The sequence below is a fragment of the Cynara cardunculus genome, unplaced genomic scaffold (assembly GCF_001531365.2).
Source record: "Cynara cardunculus var. scolymus isolate 2C unplaced genomic scaffold, CcrdV1 Un_Scaffold_1688, whole genome shotgun sequence".
Taxonomy (NCBI): domain Eukaryota; kingdom Viridiplantae; phylum Streptophyta; class Magnoliopsida; order Asterales; family Asteraceae; genus Cynara; species Cynara cardunculus.
Window position 1 is genome coordinate 39,499 of NW_020200840.1, and position 8,950 is coordinate 48,448.

An 8,950-nucleotide genomic window follows, 5' to 3' on the forward strand; every position below is an offset into this window, starting at 1 on the left:
ATCAATCACAAAGTGGTGAACCACCGTTACGAAGGGTCAACTACAACAACTAGTTGCCCAAGAGTCAAAGAAAGTGAAATCCGTACCTTAAGCTGAATAGAGAAGTAAAACATGATCAAACGGGATTCACGATAAAGTTCGACTTGCTCGCGTGCCTAACGAATGCGCAAATCGGTTATTACTTAAACGACGTAAAATCATATCCTAGTTCTACTAATAAATTACATAGATCCTACATGTTTATAAACAACTTAAACTTCAAATACGACAACCGAATATGTATTACGAAATCGACGCAACACTTAGCTTTATATAATTCCGATTCGACTTTAACAACTTTTGATCTTCATTTTCGGGAGCATTTTTACCCCACTTAGAGATCAATACAGAAAATACTAGCTAAACGAAAGATGTAGTATGATATGCGATGAAACTACTGGTTTTCAAATCACCTCATTTGGATTATCCATCTATTTTATACGAATATTACAAAACAGCAGATCAATCCTAAATACATTACAAACAGCCCCGAAAACACACTATTTTGGGCCACTTAGATTCATAACTGGATTTTCGACCCTACATGAAAGTTGTAGTATACATTAAGGTCTTTGTAACTGAAAAATATGAGCTTATTTCGACTTACGGTTTATAAGTTATACACTGTCATTGCTACCCTAAGCTTAATCATGAAATTTTATCCTTTTCGGCATTATATCGAATAATTGGTGTGTCGTTAAACATATACACCAAATCTCACCATAATGAAACCATAATCTACCCTTTTAATTTCTACATCAATTTAACCAATCCTATTATTCTAAACATGAAATATATCATACTTATAACAATATCTATCCGTAAACTTATACATAACATAAATTATAAACCAGTCTAAAAATTAATAACGTAAACACCCTAACAAGATTGAATGAAATTTATATCTTTATGAAGGGTTCGAAGAGTGGATTCCGAATATATAATCGTTACTTCGATTGCTTCAATGATTTGCAAGAAATCTTAGAGAAAAGAAGAAGAAATGAGAGAGAGAGAGAGAGAGAGAGAGAGATGAGGCGGTTGAAGAGAAGAAGATGAAGAAGAATGGAGAAGCAGCCGATGGATTGCTTTTTTTTTCTTCGTATATATATACATATTATATATATATATACATATTATATATATAAGCCGACGTTGGATTGCTTATCTATTTTTTTCATATATTTATATATTATATATATATATACATATTATATATATATATATATATATTTAATTATTAAAAGTTTAGAAGTTTGGTGGTTTTCCTTAATAATTATCGACCGTTATTTAAGTACGGTACAATTTGGATAAGTTAACGAGAATGTGTTTTTAAAACCCGGGTATTACAATTCTCCCCCCTTAAAAGGAGATTTCGTCCCCGAAATATCTTTCTTTTCAGTGATAATATGTTTTAAACGGTCTTATCAGTGTTTTGTTAAACGTTGTATGACTTTTCGTTTTCTTAAAAACTTTTTGTTTTTAAAAGAAAATTGTTAATGAACCGTCTTAATGACGACATTCTCTATTTACTATGCGCAACGCTTTGAGACGTGCAAAAGGTTATGTCATTACGCTACCTCATTTAATGCCATCCAATCATGGATGAGAACGTGGTCTTTTTCATTATGACCACTTTCACGAACCGTCGTCTTTTTACCCTCTCATATTCCTTCTCTCTCCTCCTACCTATAAATATGAGACTTCTTATCCACTTTTCTCTTTACGCTTTCAAATTTCTTAGACGAAACTCTCCAAAGCAAGATATCTCCAAAGCAAGATATCTCCAAAGCAAGATATCTCTCAAATCTTCAAACTCTTTCCGACCTTTCTCTCTACTCCTCAAAGGTCATTATCTTCTTTTATTTATCTTATGTTATAAGAAACAAGTTTAATCTGTTTAAGAACTTTGTTCTCTTAATACATTAAACAACAAAGGTTATTTAATCATCTCCTTCATGGTTATAATCTTGTTTCTATATACACATTCTACTTGAAAAACCCTAAATCTTCATTAAGGATTTCTCAAAAGAAGTTTTTATTGTTTCAAAAACTTTTTCTATATTCTCATCCCAAACAATCTTTGTTTATACTAACAGTCTGTGTCTATATTTCTTATTATTACAAACAGATGGCCGCCAAGAATGTCAACTTCTCAATCGATGAGGTATCCTTCAAGGCCAACAACCACATTGCCTTGTTGGATATTCCCTCATCTAAGGAGGACTACCAAGAAGCGGCTAACTTCCTCAAGCAGTCGTCATTAGGCTTCACACTCAACCATGAGCCCATCATGGTGAAAGAACTTCTTCAGCAGTTATGGTTCACTGTTGAAGTTGTTGAGATCGAGGTCAAGCCTGGACGCCAAACGGAGCTGATCAACTTCACCTTCAACCGCATGGAAGTGAAGTTTGGCGTCACCACATTCAGGTCGGTTCTTGGCCTTCCCAAAGGCCCCTACGACAGCGAACCAACCACTGTCGAGATCATCGAGTTTCTCTATGCTATTGGCTATCAGTGGCCAATAAAGAAGGACTCAAATGCTCCCATGAAGTCATTGTCCAAGATTGAGAAGAACAGGATGTCAGCTGTCTGGCAATACCTGTTCTCTCATTTCATCCAGTGCATGGATGGAAAAACTGAATGTTAGGACCAGGCCTCTAGGATCGCCTTAACCATAGGCGTATCTGCGATTCAGCGTCGCAATGTAAATTATGATGCGATCATTTTCAATGACCTGGTGCTCAAGCTGAACAAGCACCAGCGAGAAAAGGTGGTTCCTTACACCAGGTTCCTTTCGATGGGGTTTGCAAAGATCTTTAAAGATCATTACTCTACGGAAGGAAACCCCCCCCCCCTGAGTCCAGCCAAGCCACCAAAATCCCTTCAAAACGACCCTCTCAACCAACTCTTGGTTCTCCTCAGAGAGCCAAGAAGTCCAAAAAGGGGACAGCCACGTCTCTGGCTGAAGCCTCTCAAAAGGTTTCAGCTATTGAAACTAGCCTTACCCCCGAGGCGTCTTCAACTAACCCTCCTAGCTCTTCAGTGATTTCTCCCATCACATTCGTATCACTGGTACCTACCCCAACCGCCTCAGTGACCCAAATCACTGAAGGTGTGAATATCAGCGCCGCCACCACTGAACACCCATGTCTCTTCTCGACCATTTTCTCTTTTCCTCCTTCTTTGGTCTTTACACATGTCGATGATGTATCAGCGACCGTCCTCCCTGATACTGAGACACGAACCTCTGAACCTGAGGTTGCTCCTCTCGACACTCCTCAGCATACTGATGTCCATCCTCTCGACGATATCTTTGCTCACGTCAGTGACAATCCTTTTGATGTCATTGATGGCCCCACAGGTTTTCCATTTTCCTACCCGTTTTTTCTACTAACCTTGAGCCTTTTGCTCACACTTTCTCTCTTGCAGGTCCTTCTTCTATGCATCAGCCTGATGCTCAGGGAGAGGAAGAGAACGGGGGCAAGAAAGAAGATGGAGGGGATGAAGAAATTGATGATGACTATGATATGTCATATGATATTAAAATTCCCTTCCCTACTGTTGATTCCATCCTTTGCAGGATAACAAAAGTCCACCAGAAGATGCCCCGCCAGGCTGACCCTGATGCGAGCTTCCTTGCTATCCAGGCGGACGTTCAAGAAGTTCAGAGTTATCTCCAGACTCTCCAAGAAGTTGTTCAAGCCAACACCGACGCCATTGTTGTTCTTTCCAGTAGGGCAGACGATGCTCAGGCTGTCGTCGATCAACAGACTGGTCTTCTTCAATAGATCCTGGATGTTATCCGTCAACCAGCTCCAGTGATTCCTCCTTCTTTCTCTGCCGATGATCGCGCCCAGCTCTATGAGACGCGTGAGGCAATGAAAACTCTAGTCGGTGCTCTGTCAAGGCTAGAGGAGGTAATGGTTCTCCAATGTCAGCGCTTGGACGAACTCTCTAGCCAATTCTCTCAAGTCTTAGCCAGAGAGGGGGAGATGAGGTCCAACGCTGGTGGATCATCTGATGTTGTTCTTGCTCCTTCTGAGGCTGTTGGTCTAGTATCAGCTATAGGTGAAGCTGAAGCTGAGGCTCCTACAGCTGAAGCGGTCGCTACTCCTGTAATCCCGACCACCGAAGTTGCTCCAGCTGAGGTTGTCGATGTCATCCCTAGGGATGATGCCTCTTCCATCACTGCTGTTGGTGATGATGATGATGATGACAAAGATGATGATGAGGATGATGAACCTACCATTCCAGACCCCGGAAGTGACCTAGATGGCAACGACGATGATGATGATGATGATGATGATGATGATGACTTTACCATCAAATACCAGAAGCCATCAACCGCCACCAAGGGAGTTGCTCTCAGGGATTCTGCATCCCAGGGGGAGCAAAGGGAAGGTCAATCTACTCAAAGAAGGAACTAGGACCCCAAGTCTAAGGGCAAGGCGGTCGATGAAGAAGGTAACTTGAAGGTATTGTTCAAAAACCCTCAACAACCTGTTTTTGAAGACTCTACCTCTCAGGTAATAGTCATTTCCTTGTATCAACTTCAGATTCCATCAACAACCTGCAGTCAACTGGAGTGGGTCCCTGATCACCCTATCTTCAGTGCTCCGACCAACCAGCAGATGACTCAACTAAAGGAGTCACTCGACCAGACTAGAGTAAAAATTCCTCTTTGTACCTCTAGTGGTGGTGAGTTCGACTTCCTTTCCGAAGCTGAAAGACTCGAGGCATTGAGGGTTGAAGAAGAGCTAGAGCTTCAGAAGAAGCAGACTGAAGACAGCTTGAAGCTGGCCAAGTCACTAGCTGTAAAGGTCCTCCCCAAGAGAAAGTCCAAGAAAACGGTAAACGTTGTCCAAGCCCAGGCTAAACTTCTTTCTATTGCAGAAGCTGAGCATGAGAAGAACCTGAAGCTGGTGGAAAAGGACAAGCGGTGGAGAGAAGCAAAGCTGAACAAGAGAATCAGTCCCCGCCCGATTATCAGCGTTAGCATCAGCGGACATTCAAAAGATGGTGGAACACTAGTCTCAATGCTCACCAGGGACAATCTCGATGCCATCATCGAGTACCCTTCCTACCTAGGCCATTATGGATACAATGAATGGATGGAGATCAGACAAGCCATTCAGTGATCCAAGTCGACAAACAAGACAATTATCGAGGACACCATCAGCGAGCTCATCAAAAGGATGTCCAGGTATGTCAAGGTCCCTGACAGGCTATCTCTGAAGAAAGGTGGGAAGAAGAAACTCAAGCTCTCWKATCYTAATGATGGACCATTCCTAAGGAACGAACATGAAACAAGGTTCTCTTTAGATGAAGTCCTGAAGGGTCACCAGAGTACAGACATTTCTATGGTGAATCTTGACTTGCCAGATAAGGGTCCCTATACACCCAATGTTGTGCATTTTAAACCTGAGTTAGGAGTTATATTCCTTGACTATGAAGGTGAAGTCAGATTTCAGAGAATGTCAGAGCTACATCTATGTCCAATGAGTCATTTGGTTTACCTTTTGCTCTGGATAGATGATAGCATGCCTGGAAAAGTCATCGATTTGAAGATACAAAGGGAATGCCTACGTCGAAGAAACCTTGGTGAAGATGTACCTAGCTACATAGATCTAAGTGTTCTAGATTAGTTTTCTTTTTGTAACAACAATCTATTTTTCCTTGTAACTTCTTGTACTATGTCTACTTTCAGTGATCATACTTATAGTCTGTAAGCACTAGACATGTACTATAATACTTGTAATATTACCAATGATAATAAAATGAGTATTCCATGTACTTCACTGAAAAAGATCCTTGAAAAAAGTAATAGGGACACAAGTCTATGAGTTCCAATGTTACTTTTTACAATCACTGACAATCTATAAGTCAGTGAATAAGCTTTCAGTTTCAGGTTCTGTACTTGTAATTTTCTCTCAGATATAACTTAAGGAAAATTCTCCAGCTGAGACTGACTTACTGAAAAAGAACCCAAAATAGTAAAAAGGGACATGTACTTTATATGTAACTTTTCTTTACTATTCTTTGATAAGACAACCTTCTTTATGTTGTCTTGTTATCATCAAATAGGGGGAGATTGTTGATCCTCTCTCTCAGTGATTTGATGATAATCCTTTTTCACTTATACATTGTATTTATGTTTCTGTCTTTTCAGTTCCAGCGATCATCACTGAGCCTGTTCAGTGATCGCTGAAGAACTTGTATTGTAATTCAATCAGAGACAACGATACTTCAAGAAGATAACACTCACACCAAAGAACCTTCAGCCAAAGTCGAAGACTGAAACTGAAGATTAGAGATTGGAGAGTACATGCTCTGAAGCGTTACTCAGTGATTATAAACCAGTCTACATATGTGTGAAGACTGCTCAAGCCTCAGCGAATGCTGAAGAGACCTTTAGGTTATTCCAGCATTCAGTGATCAAAGGAAGCTTGCTTAGCACGACTGTTGTTGTCTTGTCCTTATACACACAAAGGACAAACCCATACCCTTCTAAATGTTGGTACGGTACGGAGCTGACTAGTTGACTCTATTGCCCACCAACTTTAGGTAAGAATGTCTGCTCATGAATAGTGCTTTTTGTACTATTCACTGTAGCAAAGGACAAGCCTTTCTCTTAAGGCTTGACACGCACTCTAATCCTACCATTTTGCATTAAATGAACATTTAATGCACTTGGTATAAATAGAAGTGTTTCTTCTCCATGCAGAATCACTATTTAATCTCATGCCTTTCTTCGTTAGGGCTTCTTCCTATACCTATGAATTCCATTGGACTAATTTAAATATGACAATAGGTTGCCCGGATGATCCGTGACAGACTCCAGCTAAATTCTGGCGGATTTTCTATTCATAGAATATCGAAAAAGAAGAACGGCTTTAACTATAACCTCAGCTCTGGTTCTTTTTCATCTACATCTATCCCGATGAGCCGTCTATCGAATACAAAGCAAAGTGGAAAAAGAGAGGAAATATGATACTTGGGCTAAGGGTCAAGTTGGTGATTTTTCTTACATCTCCTCCTCCCGGAGCCGTGGATATTGGCAGGAATTGATTGAAACTTTGGGCCACTGGCCATCCGCCGGGATGTTCAATTTATCTCTCTCAACTTGGATGCCGTGAGGCGGACCTTGGAAAGATTTAACAACGGACCGACCATAGAACCCTGTTCAATAAGTGGAACGCATTAGCTGTTTTTTTATTTTTTCTAGGCATTTCACTTCGAAATACGAAATTGTGGATGTTTTTATTTGGACATCTTGTTTGGGCTACTGGATTTATGTTTCTTTTTCCTCCACCTACCGGGCTAGGTAATTGTTGGGAAAGCCTCTACTGGGCGGGCTACTCCAATAATTACTTTTTTTCTGGGTTCTTTCACGCGAATTTGCTTCCGAAGTCGAGCAGTCTCAATTTCACTACACGATTTTAGAATGAATGCTGGGCCCTAAGCAATCACTTAGTGGAAAAGGAAGTGATCGAGCGATGAACCCTCACGATTTTTGAAATCAACGGATGCGCAGCTTAGGTGGAAGGCGAAGAAGGCCTCCTTCCGGGGGGGTCCGAGCAATCAAAATACTTAATAGCATGGCGATACATTTATACAAAACTTCTACCCCCCGAAAACCTAAGGGTTCCTCCGCAAGGTGCCGCATTTCGCTCAAAGGGTTGAAGGGAGATAGTGCATCAAGCTGTTCGAGCAAGCCCAACTCACTCTTTTAACCTAATTCTTACTTTGAGCATTTTCTAGCCTAAGTAAAGGATCTTCTCTTTACAGCATTTCTTTTCTCATTTGCTAAGAATTCGTGTGTAACCAAAGATTGTTTAGATAGGTTTTTTCTTACCTTATCTTTCTGCAAACAATCTTGTAAAATCTGTATTGATCTTCTTTATCAATATATATTTTAAATTTGAAAATATTGTGTTTGTATTCATCCCCCCCTTCTAGAAACTGTTGTACTTATCTTGTAATCCCTCAAGGGACCAACAGTCTCACCCTCCTCCACGATTGTTGCCCCTCCATGCTCTCAAAACAGCACTGGTTCTCTATCCACCATATTGATGCCTCCTACGTCGCCTCCTTTGAGGCTAATATATTTAAAACTTATTACACTAAAATTTCATGATTAATATAACTAAAAAAAGTTAAATATTTAAATTTGACAAAAAAAATTACCTCGTCAACATCAAGGTGTTAGTTATTACGTATGATAAAAATCAAATTTTTATACGAAAAACAGGGAAGCAAGAAATGCAACAACGAAACCGAGGAACACGTTTATGTAATAAAAGCAACAAACAAAAACTACTAACGTACCTCAATTGTAGATCAACATGATTAAGGATCCAACATAGAATCCCTCTACCAGTCCGCACACAAAGTCGTAAACCGGAACAAGAAAACCTTCTCGCTTGGAGCATCAAAATCGACCTCAAGAACCCCTTAGGGTTGAATTGGCTGTAGATGGGAGAGAGAGAGAGAGAGGAGGAGGAGGAGGAGAGAGCCGATTTTGATTAGGGTTTAATTGTTATGTTTTATCTTTAGGTTAGTTAGGTTTAAATACCCGCGATTTGGGCTTAAATCCTAACGGGCTTGTAAAACCTAACGGACTTCTAAAGCCTCTTTAAACATATTTAAAACTGATTAATAATTAATAACTTACCAAAATAAATTATCAAATTATTATTTTCTAATTAATTGTTAACTATTAACAACTAACAAAATCAGTCCCCAATGTTTTTTACTTTCCAATTTTCGCTAACTGTGTAGCCTCGATAGGTTCATGGAATTTATTTAATAAATTCATTTGTGACATTGGACACTATTTCCAACAAACTCCCACTTGTAAAATTCACAATGAATCCTAGTAAGGTACAATAAATTCACATAAGGTATGTCA